Consider the following 18,296-nt stretch of genomic DNA (forward strand, 5'->3'; position numbering starts at 1 on the left):
CTTTTGGATATCCATACCAACATAGTCACACTTTAATCCATATCACATTAGCTCAGTAACTTGATTTTTGTGTTGGACTTCATTAACCTTTCCTTTTTTAATTTCTGTAACATTTACATACAGTAGACGCCATTTGCTGTGGGGAGAGATTGGTCGTGTTGATGCCACTTTTTGCAGAATTGTCCTCACCACTTAAAATAGCTAGGGATGTCCCATGTGAAAAGAAAATTGTGCTTAATTGTATTGAACACTTGTTGTGTTTCAGATGTTTCAAATATTTATTTAAAAAAAAAAACTGTACTTACAGATAATATTAATGAAATAAAAGTACACATTTATGACTGTTTCTTAACACACTTTTAAGTACATTTTTTAAATGTGCTCTTGTAATGTTGTTGTTCTTGTTGACTTTTATTATCCCCATGGGGAAATTTTGTTACTACGAGTTTCACTAATGTCAAAATGAAAAGTTTTACTTTAAATTACACTTTAAATCATTATGTTTTAATAATCTTTTGTCATGCTATAAAGAAGTACACTTATTTTGATGTATTGACTAACATACTAGAGCACAGGAAGTTCTTGATTTATAATTAACTGTTATTTGATATTACATTTAATATATTTTATTTTAGATTAATGTACTTTATATATTTTTTATATATATTTTTGAATGTACTACATTACAACTTAATCATGACAAATGTTTAATTATATATATATATATATATATATATATATATATATATGTTTAAAAACATGACACAGGTTTCAGTAGAAATTACATTAAAGTATATTTTAGTTTTCCATAAATGCTTGTTAGAACATTTGGTAGTCCAGATACAGTGCATATTTCAAAAACAATAAGAAGTTATTATGAATTTACATATAAGGATGTACTTAAGTGGGTCAAAAAAGCACTCTTTAGTTCAACTAACTGCATTCAATATAAATGTAAATTATAATACATTTTCATAATTGTAAATTCAGTTTGCACTTAAGTATGTTCTTTTAAAGTCCTCTTGTTAAAATGATGCTAAAGTGTACAAAGAGAATCCATTGGAGAAGAAGCATCTCCAGTTCTAGAGCTGCTGGAGTTTCCATGTTGTTTGTGTGTGTGCATTAAAATTAATTTAGCAGTTTTGGTTTATTAAAATAAAAAGTCGAATTGGGATGAATTAGAACCCAGTACCCCTCACACCCACAGCAAGTAAGTCAGTTAAAGTTTTGTGTTCATAGGTTTAGCATCAGTAAACATGGATGAAGAAAACACATTTACAATCATTTTTAATTTATTGGAATTTATTATTAATGGCGCTTAAGCTGACAAGTTATTATCCCAATAACTCCCAGCATATTTTATATGAGGAGAGATATATTTAAATGCTGATCAAATCTTCAGGGAGTAAGAGAATGTCTTGTCCCTGCGAGGGTGTGAGAGAGAAAGAGCGACACTGGCCTTCTTTTTCTGGGCTGCTGTGTGCACTTTTTTCTCTCTCTCTCACTTGCACTTTTTTTTCTCTCGCTCTCTCTCTCTCTCTCTCTCTCTCTCCTCTAGAAAGGAAAGCAGGGTTCCCCGTGGGCCTGTTGCATCATGGGGAACTGATGAATCCTTTCTGAGGTCCAGCAGTGTAACCTGCTCCACACTGTTTTCCACATACTTACCCTCCTAAGTGCAAACACATTTGGGGAGCAGCGCTTGTGTTTTTAGTAGTATTGTATGTTGTGTTGGTAAATTCTGTTTGGTAAATTGTATAATAGCTGTTGATAAAAGGAAGATGGACTTTTATTCTAAGTGTTTTATCCCTCAGGTATCATCCCATCAGTGCCTGTTAAATTGTCATTTCTTTTCCCAGCATCCCTTAAAGTGTCACTGACTGTATACAGCTCGCTGGCTTCGTGTCAAATGACACGAACCTTGAAGTTTCAGCAGGTGCGACAGCCAAACTATTTTCATGACTTGAAGGGCCACCTTCCCTGAAAATAAAACACACTTTGAGTTCAAAAACCTCTGGTTGTCCTCATCATGAAATTGGAGGTGGCAGCCATGACTAAGTCAGTACTTTTTTTTTATGGCTATGGCACTGCCCAAATTAAAAACATCCTCTCTGCCCGAGAGTAGCTTGAACTTAGTCCTGGAATACTTTAGTGCTTCATCAGCATGAAAAGAACAGTTTGAGCTCTTACAGAGTGAAATAACTCACACTTGCTTGCTACTCGCCATTTTGGGCTCACCAAAATTGAACAACAGAAGATTGGAAAAACATTGCCTGGTCTGAGGAGTCTTGATTTCTGCTGTGACGTTCAGATGATAGGGGAAGAATTTGGTGTAAGAAACATGAAAGCATGGATCCATCCTGCCTTGTATCAACGGTTCAGACTGCTGGTGGTGTGGTGGTGTAATGGTGTGGGGGATCTTTTCTTGGCACACTTTGTGCCCCTTAGTACCAGTTAATCATTGTTTAAATGCCACAGCCTAGCTGAGAATTGTTGCTGACCATGTTCATCATGTTATTTAAAGGTTTTATTTATATATTTATTTATTTGATGTTAACCATCTCACACATTTTAACCTCGATTTTGCTTGTTCCACTGCTAGTCATATTTAAACCATGTTCATACTTTTTAAACTGTAATAGAGATTGGCATGGTAATGGATATGGCAATGTTAATGTATTTGGTCTTGGCGCAATAGATCTGCTACGCTACTGCTGCAGAGAAAGTACAGAGACTTGCTACTGCCAATACATTCACGGACATTGCTGTGAGCATGTAAGACATGCTGCTGCTACTGCACATGTCACATACATGATTTAACCCCCGTAGCAGATCTATACAGGTGGAGCTGGGGAAGGTAAGCGCGCTGCATACTGCTATGAGCAACACCCCGGTTTTTGTTTGAATTTTGAGCCGCAGCTTATTGGACGCTGATGCAAAAGCCACCAATCAGCATTTAATAATGTGACCGCTACCAAATGAGTCAAATACTTATCAGACTGCGCCATCTAGAGTTTTATGCCAGAACTAGTTAATTATGCCGAATCAAAGAAATTTGGAAAAGATTAAGATTATTTAAAATACGATGTAAATACTAAACTATAATCATGTAAATAAATGTAAATACTAAACTCATAACTATGCCATGATTAATTTTGAGTGTACATGACTTGTGCTTTTGTTCAAAGCAAAAAAAATTACAGTTCCATGCATCACATCATTAACATTTTCTTCTTCTAAAAGAAGTAAGTTACTCTTTAGTTTAAATTCATCCTAAATGTATTCTGTTTTTTACAAAAGCTTGCACGATAAGCTGTTGCTTTCATCTCACGTGTTATTTCCTAAACTATATTTGCTAAGAGTGAGAAACAGTATGTAATTTCTGTTGAGGCGCAGGAACTGCCTGCTAGCCAATCATATGCTTGTTCATGACTGTCTGAATCGGGCATCATCAGCTGCGGCAGCGATTCACACCAGGTGAAATGAGCTGGGCATTTTCCTCCTCCCCGAGCTTATTTACACCTCTGCATCCCGTTCACCTACCATCGCCATAGCTCATCGCCGCGCTGATGGCCCGTGATCTAATCACCAATGATCATTTACGAGCAGCGCCTTTGGTCATAAATATTCAAATGAGCTGTCTTTTGTCATGCTTTGTAGAAGTGTGTGATTTGTTCCTCTCTCTCCACCCCCTCTTACACCACAATTCATCGCCACCAATCTGCGCCGTGTGGCTCCTACAAAGCTCTCCATTTGCAGAAGTATGATCAGAATGGCTGGCGATGATGTACCTCATCCAACTTACATATTCAATCATCTACATGCATGTCAGTTTAATAGTCCTTTTTATGTCCAAGATTTTAATTGAAATGCCTGGACCACGCAACAGTTTTAAGCTCTATACATGCATTGCATGCACAGGAGAAAATTCAGCCGTTTTCATATTACACACTAACCATTTATGTGTGAACTGAATGTAATGTTTTCATATATGGCATGTTAATTGAAATAAAGTTCAAATGTATTATAGTTTAAATTGGTTAAATGCACTTAGCTGAACTTTAGAGTGCAACCCACTTAGGACTTTATTTGCGATTTCATAATTATTTCTATTGTTTTTGAAATATGGTTAAAGTGTACTGCTGAATGAACTGACAAGCATTTAAAATGTATTAGCTTGAAATGTAATATCAAATAACACACTACATTTCAAATTAAGTTATATCAAACTATTATTTAAATTATTATTAGCACTTTACATATGCTTTAGCATGTCAACACATCAAATTAACTTCTTTAAAGCATGACTAAAGATTATTAAAATACGATTTAAAATGTATTTCCAAGTAAAAATTTACATTAAAAGTGTACTTAAAGGTACATTATGTAACTTTTTTGTTCAAAATTAACATAGTTTAAACAATGATCATACATCATCAATCCTTCTTCCAAAACGTGTTTTTGTCTTACTCTGATTCACTATAGAAAAGTGTTTATATTTTAGACCTGTCAGGATGTTTTTAATTGGAAATTGCGTACATATGTCACTCGCCTGTGCATGTCTCATCATATCGTAAATAGAGATATGTTGCTCCGTCTACTTTGACACTTGTATGATGTAGGAGTGACATAGGTTAGTTGTCACAACGGGTGAGAAAGGTTTAGCCTGGCTCCGCCCTCCTACGTACTTTTTCCTTCAGTACTCCGTCTGGGTTTGCAGTATATTCGTGGGTTTTCTCCGGCCAAATGTTTACCGGTCCAATCAGCGAACAGAGGGAGTGGCTGAGAACGATAACGTTGATGTCGTGTGCTACAGTAGTTTGAGTTGTAGGGTTACGTCACGACCAAACATTAGCGATTGGTTATGGCAGATCCAGAGTGGCTCTGGGCAGATCCAATAGTTTTAAGCTTTAAAGGGATACTCCACTTTTTTTGGAAATAGGCTCATTTTACAACTCCCCCAGAGTTAAACAGTTGAGTTTTACTGTTTTCAGCCGAGTTTCTGATATTTAGAAGAATATCAGTAACCAGACAGTTTCTGGTCTCATTGACTTCCATAGTAGGAAAAAATATATACTATGGAAGTCAATGAGACCAGAAACTGTCTGGTTACTGATATTCTTCTAAATATCAGAAACTCGGCTGAATGGATTCGAAAACAGTAAAACTCAACTGTTTAACTCTGGGGGAGTTGTAAGTAGGGGTGTAACAATATTCGAACCGAACCGAAAAACCGCGATACACCACCCACGATACGAATCGCGATACTCTCATGGCGTACCGAACACGCCCGCCCCGCCCCCTGCTGTCCCGGCTCATTGGACCTCATGTCTTATGTGTACATAACGAATACAGCGTTGCCTAACCACCATTAACCACATTTAATCGCAATAAGCTCAGTGTTTTGTTACATTCGATAATAAGCAAGGTGTAATCTTTCAAATTCTGTCTATTTGATCACGAAATTCAAACATTAAATGTCGTTTTGGCGCTCTTTGATGTGGCGTGACAGATCACCATACTAGCTCCTCATTTAAAGCGGCAGCGCGGAGCGCGAGTAAACGCGATTCTCTTCCTCAGTTACAGAATAAACATGAATGGACACCTGAAGGTATGTTGAAAAATACAGTATACTTACTGAAAGGCATCATAACTCGTGTAATCGCTCAGTCAGTGTTTCAACAGCGGAAATATGTCAATAAAACGCTTAGTTTTTCACATAGCTTTATTTACCTCAGGCAAGTCATTCAGTGTCCACAGCTTGTTGGTTTGCTAAGGAAATGAACTCTTTCACTAAATAAATGCACTATATTAGCCTATATATTATATTTTACTTAACCTGTTAATGACATCTTGATTATTTAATGTATGTTTAAAATATCTGTCATGAAAATGACAGCAACTGTGTAAATGATTATAGTATTTCAATAATAAATTAGAGTAAAAATGTTAATGTAAAAACTGCCTTATGTGCAGTTTACATGTTTTCATACAATTTGTTACTTGAGTGTTGATTATTATTATATCTAAAAATAAATAGCAACTGAATTTAGGCTAAAAGTCTAGGCTCTGTTGTTAAGCTGTAATGTTATAGTAATGTAAAGTATGGGCTCCTATATAGTTTACAGCATTAGCAGATAATTTTTTTTATCCTTGAGAAACATTTACTTGTAATTGAATTAATTTAAAGACAAGGACACAATTTGTTAATTAAAGCACTGTTTAACAAAAAAAAGCAATTTTAGCTTTCTAAACCCCCCACTCCACCTAAATGAACCGAACCGAACCGAACCGAGACGTCAAAACCGTGGGACGTACCGAACCGTCAGTTTTGTGTATCGTTACACCCCTAGTTGTAAGTATCCCTTTAACAGAGTACCCGCCTTCAAAGAAGTTAGCGCTTGCCAATGGAGAGTGGCCAGACTCTCTGTACAAATGAAATGTACAAGAGTCTGCTAGGACCAACTAAGAAAGGTTGACATGGAGCAGCTAAATCTCCAACCTCTTGGGAATCACCCTTTTTTCTAACAGCAAACGTCCTTCAGATGAGACATTAAACCGAGGTCCTGACTCTCTGTGGTCATTAAAAATCCCATGGCACTTCTCGTAAAGAGTAGGGGTGTAACCCCGGTGTCCTGGCTAAATTCCATTGGCCCTTGCCAATCATGGCCTCCTAATAATCCCCATCCACTGAATTGGCTCTATCACTCTCTCTCCTCTCCACCTATAGCGGGTGTGTGGTGAGCGCACTGGCACCGTTGTACTGTGACTGCCATCGCATCATCCAAGTGGATGCTGCACACTGGTGGTGGTTGAGGAGAGATCCCCTGACTGGATTGTAAAGCGCTTTGGGTGTACAGTAGTACATATGAAAGCACTATATAAGTGCCTCATTCATTCATTCAAACTGAGGAGAGTCTACTGACAAAAAGCTTGTAATAAAACGAGAATCAACATTGGCTTGGCTTTTCGGAGATGTTGATTTGAAATGTTATAAAAGTGACATAAGTATTGAGAAATATGTCTTACCGATTGTAAAAAACTGTAATGGGTATAGCTACAGTATTGTCTTCAGGTAGTCAGCTTGAGATCCTTTCCTTTCCTTTTTATATCTTTTAAGCCTAGTTGTAAATGTTTTATGATCAGTAGGATAATCCGCACAGTCACACAGAGCCAAAGCACAACCAAAACGATGTTCTTCTGCAAAATGAATGCAGTTTTATTTTTTAAGCACTAGAGGACCAAAAGTTACATAGTGTACCGTTAAGAAACACAATCATGAAAATACAATTAAGTGGCCTTTTATTTCATTAATATTGTATTATCTGCAAGTAAAAAAAAAAATCAAATACAAGTGCACATTCAATACAATTAAGTACACTTTTTCACAAGGTATGCACTTTCATTGTTGGCAGATGTCATTTTAACATCATTCTATATTTATCTTTTTTACTATTTTGTCAATTTTATTCTTCTTGACTTAGTTAAATAAACAAGAAGTTTATTTTGTGTCAGTTCCAGCATGAATGTTTCCAGAAAGCGTGTTTGAATGAATTGATCGAGTGAATGATTCAATCACTTAATCATAAAGATCTCCGGTTTAGTTTCCTGGATAAATCAGTGTTTTGAATGAATCGGTTGAATGAATGATTCGCCCACTCATAGTTGTCAAAGACAGTTATATGCTGCCACCTACTGGTGTAGAAACCTGCAGAAAGTGTAATTGAAAAATCCCTACTACTAAAGCACAGACTGTCTGCAATTTGATGGATGGTCAAGCAAACAATACGTAAGTGTAAGTGTGCTAAATGCTTATAAGAGGCAGCTTTGTTTCTCAAGTGTTCACAAGTTTGCTGAACCTCAACATTTCTTTATCCTCTCTTCTGCTTACTTCTTTGCTGACAAGAAATAAGTGATAATAGTAATAGCCTTTTATTTCATTGTGTCTTTAATTCCTTCTTTATCTCGCAAGAGCTTAATAAAGCCGTTCTACCTCACTGTCAAGAACTAAAACAAACAAGGTGTGCTGGACCTGATGGAGAGGTCCAATTTGGGCCCATCTTAATAGAATCTATAATAAGCGTTCAACTCCGCCATGATAGAATGCCACTGTATCTTTTGATAACGCACCGAGCTCTGAGCACTCGTGACACAGCCTGATGTATCTCTGCTGATGGGCTCCGTCTGAGACTTGAGGACAGAAAAAACTAGGGCAAGTGTCGCTTTGGTTTGACCACTCTATTTGAGATTGTCAAGCCTCTCTGTTGTTTTCAAGGGCTTTTTTTTCTTCTCAAAGTTCTCCTTTGAGGATCCTGATTATGATAGGCTCCACAAATACAGGCTATAGAGAGTTTTACAGACTGATAACTTTAGGTTGTGTGCTTTTTGCTACATATGCTTCAAAGAACACAGAAAGGTTTATATTTTCATCTGTTAACAGTTGATACAAAATACAAGATCCTGAAGAACTTGTTACACAGATAAATATTTAGCAACCTTAGAACTAGTTACTAACAAAAAGCTGAGGAGCTTCAATAAATGTATAAGTTTCAATAGGTGTGACAACAGTTTTTAAAGTAGTGTCCCTTGTGAAAAAGAAGTATGCTTAATTATATTGAATGTATTGAATGAATCAAGTACTTGATTATAATTTGAACTGTAGTGTTATTATGTATTATGTATTTAATATAATGTATTAAATTGCAACTTCATCAATACAAATGTGTAATTATAAATGTATTTAAATACATGACACAAGTTTCAATAGAAATTACATTAAAGTATATATTATAGTTTATCATTGCCTGTATATTCGGCTTTAACCATATTTCAAAGACAATAGAAATAATTAGCCATGAGTATTCTGGGCATTGAATCACATTCAGTCTTTTGTAGTACGTTACGTGTGCACGAGTGCGAGTATAAGAAATTAGTCGCTGGATGCAGTTCACTCAGCACCCACCAGTGTCGCTAATAATACAAGGGTTTATGAATCCTAGCCTCTAACAATTAAGTGCCCGAAAACATTACGTTCATTTCGCAATTAAAGGGTCAGTTCACCCAAAAATGAATTACCCTTATGTTGTTACAAACTTTCGTTCATCTTCAGAACACAAATGCAGATCTTTTTGTTGAAATCTGAGAGCTTTCAGTCCCTCCATTGACAGCCTACGCAACTACCACTTTGACGCTTCAAAAAGTTCATGAAGAGATTGTAAAGAATTGAGCAGTTTAGTCCAAATTTTCTGAAGAGACACGATGGGTTTATATGTTGAACAGATTGAATTTAGGCTTTTATTCACATATAAACATTCATCAACTCACACATCAGTTGTGGTAAATGGAAGCTCAAATTTCATAAATTTCATCAAAAACATCATATAAAGCCATTGAGTCTCTTCAGAAACTTTGGACTAAACCGCTCAATTCTGAGGGATTAGTTTTACAATCTCTTTATGAACTTTCTGAAGTGTCAATGTGGTAGTTGCGTAGCCCCATACGTATATTATATCAGTGGTAAGCACTCTTTTTGCATTGGTAGCATTTCCTCTCTCTTTCAAGTAGTGGGAATGAGTTGGGTCTGTTTAAAATGTGTAATTTTACCTGTGCTTGTTTTTTTTAATCAAAATGTTGTATTTATTGTAAATGTATGTTCAGGTTTAATGCCGTCACCCTCATTGCTTTGGGGTCTAATGTTTGGACCAGGGGCCAGTTGCATAAACATAGCCATTATGTTAAGACTGTGTCTTAAGAACTAGTATGATCAACTAGAAGTTAGTTAGGGGTAATCAGTCTTACTGTTCGGTGTCAAATTAGACCAATCTACGTTTTTATGTTACTGACTTTGAAAAGTTATTAACAGTTTTAAAGAATAAAATTGGATGACTAACTTGTAAGACTATAGTTTATGCAACTGGCCACAGTAAATGATGACAGAACTTTCACTTAAGGCCTGCACAGTTTTGGCTCTGAACTAGGCAGACAACACAGTAAATGCATTATAAACCTATTTTTCACTTATGCTGCTACTAGCACACGAAGTCTAGTATCGTGACAAAAAGTATGATAACAGTTTCATGAAAATTTGATACAGAAAGATGCGTGTCCTAGAAACAATCTGGCAGGTCTAAAGAGCTCGAGATGTTTCATCTATTGACAGCTCAGATGTGGCTCACTCTCTTCTTGCTTAATCCTCAATGCCGGGAAGTTCTGTCAGACTCTTTTCTTGCATTTCTCACCACAAGTCTGACCAGACCAACTTTAATTTCACGGGCACCTGTTCCACTGTGTTTGGAGGGAAGAAACAGACAAATGGCCAAGCTTATGTAACCACTGGGATCCAGCCAGAAATTCACAGGAAGTAGAAAATGTTCAACACAAGCCTATTCTCCAATGGCTTGCGCCTTGATTGCATGTGTGCGGTGTGATATGAGGTGTTCACGCTCGGCACAGACCGCAGAATGGAGGCCAGTGAGTTGGTCCATTTCAAGTGTCCATTCACCACACTGCTAGTTTAATGTACAGACATGGACCGGATGATAAATAGAAGCACAGCTACAAGACTTATTTTCTTGCCCACTGAGGAATATGTATTGCAGAAAGGTTAGGCAGTGGTGTATGTGTGTAGAAATGTATAGAAAAAAATCTATGGAAACTAAACAAAGCATACGTGTAAGACTTCTTTGTTTTGTTTTTATTGACCTCTGGCCCTTTGTGTGCCTTTTCTTTAGGTGGAAAAAAATGGTTAGGCATGAGGCCAATTGTTTTGTGGAAACTCAAAAATCAGCATTACTCATAATGCAATGATGCCAAATGTGGATAACGCATGTGTTTTCATGCATGCGCACAGACAGCACGACTAAGCATTTACCCGCTCATGCGACGGCCTAGATGAAACGATAATGAATTTTGCCAATCAAGTCTATTCCAATTGGATTAAGACAAAGCCGGTCAAATGACAGGCAATGGCTGCAAATGTGGTTTTGTTTGTTTATGCCGCTGAAATTTACTGACTCATCATCCCTTGAGGCACCAAGTCAGCGATTATGCGGGAACTATAGTTTATCCATTTAGTATCTACTGTTTCGTGCATCGGGGAAGGAAGCTGACTTGTATATTAAAGGAATAGTTTGCGCAAAGGAAAATTGTTTCATTATATATTCATCCTCATGTCTTTTTAGACCCATTTGAGGTCTCAAAAGAAATCCAAAGGATAGTTCACCCAAAAATGTTTTGTCATCATTTACTCCCCCTCATATCGTTCCAAACATGTATGACTTTCCTCTGTGGAACATAAAATAAGATATTTTGAAGAACGTCTTAGTGTTATTGTTTATTTTGTCCATTCAGTTGAAGTCAATGGTAACCAAAATTGTTTGAACGTAGAGAATATCTTTAGAATATCTTTGTTCTGCAGAAGGGTGGGGTGAGTAAATGATGACAGAATTTTTATTCTGGGTGAACGAACCCTTTAAATTCGACACTTAATTGCATGTTAATTGCAATTAAATGAAAATGTTATAGTTTAAATGTATATGCAACGCAGTTAGCTGAATTTTAGTGTTTTTCGACCCACTTCAGTAGGACATCCTTTATATGTAATTTCATAATTACTTCTATTGTCTTTGAAACGTCAAACAGCCATTTATGGGAAACTAAAATACATGTTAATGTAATTTCTATTGAAACTTATAACTTGCGTATTTAAATATATTTGTAATTACACATTTGTAATGATGAAGTTGCACTGAAGTACACTTAAAAATAACATACTACAGCTAAAATCATAATCAAGTACTTTAAATGTGCTTTAGTATGTTAGTCAACACATCAAAATAAGTGTACTTTAAAGTACAAGAAAATATAATTAAAACAATAATTTAAAGGGGACCTATTATGCAAAATTCACTTTCACATGGTGTTTGACCATAAATGTGTGTCGGCAGTGTTATTACAAAGTGCACTGTTTAAAATTGTACTTAAGTGACCTTTATTTCATTAATATAATATTATATAATCTGGAAGTACAGTTCTTGTTAAATGTACTTTAAAGATTTGAATACAATTTTCACATGGGAGAAGTAACATAAATTGGACTGATCTGGTTCAGTTTGTCTCTGACTCAATGCAGTTACAGAGCTCACAGTAGGAAGAGATTATCGTATATACATTTTCGGCCTTTGGTAGGTGAGTAAACAGTGATAGAATTTCATGCCTGGTTTCACAGACAAGGTTTAAGCTAGTCCCAGACTAAAATGCATGTTTGACCTTTCTTTACTGTAAACAACTTGCACTGTCATATCTTAAAATATGCCAGCGCCATTGTTTTGTCTCAAGATGCACACCAGTAATGTTTTGTTCTAAGGCACATCAAAACTGCTACATAAATGTCCTAATTGAACTAAGGCCTAATCCTGGCTTAACCTAAGCCCTGTCTGTGAAACCAGGCCTTAATGTTTGGATGAATTATTCCCATCTAATTGTACTCTTTTGTTTTTGTTTCAGTTGTTTTTTTTTAAGCTCGGCTCTTCTTTGCCTAATACCGTTCACTGACGCCAGGAGGCAATGTTTACATTGAGCATCTATATTAGCCTCTCGAATCTCGAATCCGTCCTGCATGCTTTTTCTCTCCACGACTTCTCACTTTTCCATTCCCTCCCTCTTTTCCTTTCTCTTACTGGGTGATGTACGCTCGGTTAGTCACTGCAGATGTTACTGTAATGATGCAGAAGGCTCTCACACAATCAGACAGAACGGGAGAAAGAGCCAGGCGAAATTAGTCAAAATTACTTTGTCATTACCCTCCTCATTGCTCCTGTAAGTAGTCTGCATTTGCCCGCGATTAGATGAGAGTTGTACGTGTGGCATAATGTGGCTTTTTCGCCAGCTAAACCTTTGATATTCACTGCTTTGAGATGTTTTTGTCTTTCTCTCGCTTTTATTCTGTTATTACTGCTCAGACTCTGAGGATGCTGATTGCAGAATAACAACATGTTCCAGAGGTGATGCGCAGCTGTACGTCAAACACAAACACACACATCCTGATACTCCCTAACCATTCCCGAGTTCCCTCTGTGCTCCGTTATGACATCTAATGGGAGCTAATTATTGCATATTGGCTGATTAGTAAGGTGTGCTTCATTTAAATCTCTTTTATTTGTGTTTTTGTGAAAACATGCTTTCATTTTCTAAATCACAGCTCCTCTGGATCTGAGTCACATTCTACTGTGGTGCATAGCTCCAGGGATGAATTCTTGTGAAATAATTTAACGCCAGGCTTTTAAATCAACATGAAATAATATCCGCAGCCTGTTTTACTTTTGTATTGTGGCATATTTCCAAAAAAAAAAAAAAAAAAAGAGAGAGAGAGATGAATCTTGGTTTTATCCATCAGTGATTGTGAAAAGTTGCCTTGGTGACATAAGCTGAAAAGGGAAGTTGCTTCAGTGGTGGAGCATGTGAAAAAGAAGTACACTTATCATACTTTTAAAAAGAGTACTTATTTCGGAAATAATGCACTTAAAAAGAATATAGTTAAGTGCAAACTGTAATGTTTTCGGACACTTAACTGCATGTCAGTTGCAATAAAAAGAAAATGTATTGCAGGTTAAGGGCGCGTTTACACGACAACGATATGCTTAAAATGGAGAAGTTTTTTCTTTGAGTTTTTCCGTGTACAGACGACACCATTGTCAAAACGAGCCCCATTCACACGGATCCGCGGAAACGACTAAAAACCCTGTATTCTTCTGCCAGGCCATTAGATGGCGATGAAACTCTATAGACTGAATACGTAATACGCATGTGCATGACGTCATCGTCTTCAGAGATTCTGTTTTTGCTGTTTACGTGAAAAGTGCCGTTTTCAAAAGTTTGCGTTTTCAGGCAACCAAAACGCCATTGTCGTGTAAACGAATGGCCAAAACGCATAAAAAGTTTTACGTTTTTAGTTGAAAACAGTGTCGTGTAAACAGCCCCTAAGTTTATATAATGCAATTAGCTGAACTTTAGAGTGCTTTTGGCAGATACAAAACAATTAACGGAACTTATTTTTCACAAGGCTTCACTGGTCATTCGTGCACAATAAGACCAGGCTTGAGTTTAAATCAAATTTTGATGTCATGCTGACTTCAAATGTTAGATTTTTATCCCCTTCTCACTTCCCAGGTTCCTTGAATCGAACAGTTCTAGATAAAAAAATAAAAAAAGATCATGTCTCAAATGCTGCTTTCAGAGAACAATGGCTGTCAAACAGAAATGAGGTGATTGGTCTGGTCCCACACTGTGACTATATACCAGACTATGTGCCAGAAACACTTTAAGCTAAAAACACATGGATTTGAAAGAGTGCAGCTGGTATTACACAGGCACAAGTTCTAGCTACATTTTCGGCTTCACTTGCAGGAATGATGGGATCGCTTTACACAGAGCTGTGGGAATGAAAAATGCAACCTCCTCACAAAGCGGTGCAATCAGAAACCTTGAAAGGTGGAAGCTGGTGGTGCCGGAGACACAGATATGAGCCTATGTCAATCCCTCACATGATAAAATGGCCAACTGAGTGAGCCTATGTGACCACGATACACAAATAGAAGTATTATTCTGATACTCCGGACATGATTAAGATGCTATGTGGTCAGTTTAGTGACGGTACTGTAACTGTAGAGTTGCCTTATACTGTAAGTATACTGTAACTAGTAAGTAGTGTTTTGAATAGAATAATACTGTACTGCATACTTTTAAACATTTGCAAGCTACAACTGTATTTTTTTTCCCATTCAAAATGAATGTGAGAAAATGTGAAACACCACATAGAATGTAACACAAAACATTGTAAACAATAGTAGCCTATCCTACAGCTGTTTATGACCTATTTTTAGGTAGCGCCACAGATTCTGGCTAATAATTATAAGCTGATAATTATTTTTATGCTGATAGTCACTAAATGGCAGGTATTAAATTAAATACTTTATTAATAAAAACAAAACACTTAAAATAAGTCGTTTTAGATGCTACATGTGAGATTGGGCATCACAACACTGTAATGTAATCTGCTAAAGATTACATTTATGGTATTAAATGGTATTGTGATATTGAATATGGTAACACTATTGTAAAGCTTTACGTGAGAGCTAGTAAACAGAAATGGTACCGGAATGTAAAAATAGTGGAAATGTGCATGCAGAATTAAATATCTAGTACTGGCTGATACAGAATAATTGTAACCCTTAAATACATGAATGTTTCACCAATCATTATTATATATTCGGATCTTTATAGCGACCCAGATCTATATCTAACACGGATGGGTCTCTACCTGTCGGGATAATATAAAACTCACCTGATATTAGAGTTACAATATAACAATGTAATAAATAAAACATATTTTGTTAACTTTTGGAGCTTGGAAGTGTTCAGTTTAAACAGATGTTTTATATCATCATCACTGTCCTCGTCAGAGCTCATTTGTGACCCTGGATCACAAAACCAGTCATAAGTCACACGGGTATATTTGTGGCAATAACCAACAACACATTGTATGGGTCAAAATGATCGATTTTTCTTTTATGCCAAAAATCATTAGGATATTAAGTAAAGATCAAGTTCCATGAATATATTTTGTAAATTTCCTACCGTAAATATATAAAACATGTATTTTTGTGAGTGAATGCAGCACAATCGCCAACATAATGGACAACTTTAAAGGCAATTTTTTCAATGTTTAGATTTTATTTTTTGCACCCTCAGATTCCAGATTTTAAAATAGTTGTATCTCGGCCAAATATTGTCATGTCCTAACAAACCATTCATCAATGGAAAGCTTATCTATTCAGCTTTCGGATGATTAATATAAATCCCAATTTCATAAAATTGACCCATGTGACTGGTTTTGTGGTCCAGGGTCACATTTCCTTGTCCAATAGCATCAGGCTCATATTCACGATCTCAAACATTCTCAAAATCAATTTTTTTTCTTCTTCACCAGATCCACCATCAAGTGACTGGCTCAATACTGTCCTATGTCTTAAAAATGCCAAAGTGCAGTGCCCTTAATGCACACTTAACCCACACTATCTTGAAAACCGCCTCGGAGCTACATTCGAGGCTAAGCGTATCCCATCATACATTATGTTCGGGATCTCACATGCCCCGAACTAACCCTAACCCATCGAGGAAACATTCCACTGTAAGTTAAATTAATTAGATATTACATATAATTTGGTAGTAAAACATAAAGTGTTGCACATGAGTAGATATGTTTATTTTGTACAAGACTTGACACCACAATTTTAATATATTGTCTTCTGTTAGTTACATAGCGACTACAGAACAGACATTTAGAAGTTTATTTTAAAATGCAAAGTATTGAAAATAAAAAAAGCTCTGTAAACACTTGCATTTTTGCAAGACTATAATTGTGTCCCTTCGAGTAATCAAAAGTTGTGCAAATACTTGCCGTCTTCTCGTTTATTGAACACTTGGGCCAAAAACAGGAAATACGTCATGCAAGTAGACAAGTGGTCGAGTGCAAAGACCGCAAGTGTGGGTATTTGGACAGGGCATTAGTTGACATGTAGTTGCAAAGTTACATATAGTTAGTAGAATGTCTAAAGTGGACCATTTGAAATAAAGTGTTAACTAAAATTATTGTGCAGAGACATTAATCACACTGTATTAGTAATGGATAAAAATAGGAAATGTGTATTTGGTTTCTTTAAAACACTTTTTGTTCTCTCTCTCTATCTTTTTTTTTGCCTTGATACTTTATTTTAGGCACACATTAAATACTGTTTATAGCCTCTTGCCAGTCTTGTACTGTTATAATTAGCTTTGTTTTACAGCTTGAAGTCTCACAGTGAGTTACCATAACCACCTCTTCCACTCTCAGACACCCTTTTCCCTCTTCCAAGTCAGCAGGGGTAGACAGACGCTTGGAGAAAATGCAATGTGTTCTCTTTTACCCCAGCGGTGTCTCTCTCCAATAGTCCTGTTCGCCTTAAATAGCACACGCTCCTCCCAAAATAACTTCCATTTCAGGCGAGTACAATGGTCGGAAGGAATCTCACCCATGCAGCCAAAATAATTCCAAGCCAAGCTTGTGTGCGTCATCCCAAAATTATCCCTCTGTGACGTCACAGCTCTGTGCCCTTGCATGGGCGGATGCAACGATGGGACCCATGCCAGCGCGAGTGTGCGAGGCTCGGATGCCTGGCGCAGTGCCAGCTAGCGCTCTGTTTTCAAATGAATAGGCACGCTGCGAGAGGAGGTGGTATTCGGACAGATCAGTTAACGACAGATACCCAGTCGGTATCCGAGAGAATTCATGAATAGATGGGTTTGGTTTACCACACGTGGTCATGAGATCACATTCCCGTTTTCACGGCTCAGTCAAGGGCAGGGTATTCGTGTCAGTGGCTCATCTGACGTATTGAATGGTTGTGATGTAACTGATGCCCTTACTTTAGCTCGTTCCCCATCAGGACTCAGCGGGGGCTTAGAAGTGTGTGTGTGTGTGTGTGTGTGTTGGGTTATGGATGTGCCCCCTAAGAATAGCGCTGATCACAGAGTAGCATCTCTTTTGCTCCCTGCCAGTTTTAAATTATTGACTGCAGATGCTGCCAGCCTCCGTAAGATCATTCTAGCCCCTCGAGCCAGGCAAATGGTGGCTAGGTTATTAAAAGCAAATCAAATTCCCCAGGATTGTTTCATCATCCTGTTACTTTTACGCCACGTACATAAACTTTGGTGTACCTGTTTGAAGATAAGCTATATATTTGGCTCTGTACATGTGTTCACATTGGTGTATGTATGCGTTTATCAGTAGAGGGTTGGGAATCGAAAATTGATTCCAATTCTGGAATCTGATACTTAAGGTCAGGAATTGGACAGTTGTTATAAATAAAATTTCACTTAGCGACTCCCGTGTGCGCATAATTTTAATGTGGTTTAAAACCATTCAAGCAAAAGAGAACTCAATTCGGCACTTGCGTGCTGTTTTCTGTGCAGGGCTCACAAAAAGCCGGCTCTCATATAGTGCACAAATTCTGAATTGAGTTCTCTTTCGTGTCTTCTTGCGCTTTAACAGACAAGTACACACACAATTATGTCAAAATATCCTCATAAACACAGCCGGATATGTCTTAAGTAAATGTAAACGGGTGAGAAAGACGATGCATATGTATCAGAATAATGGATCTGTGCATCAGATCTTAAAGGAATAGTTCACTTCAAATTAAAATGAAAATCCTGTCATAATTTACTCACCCTCAAGTTGTTTCAAACCTGTATGAATTTATTGA

Source organism: Rutilus rutilus, assembly GCF_951802725.1.
Source record: "Rutilus rutilus genome assembly, chromosome: 3".
Lineage (NCBI taxonomy): Eukaryota > Metazoa > Chordata > Actinopteri > Cypriniformes > Leuciscidae > Rutilus > Rutilus rutilus.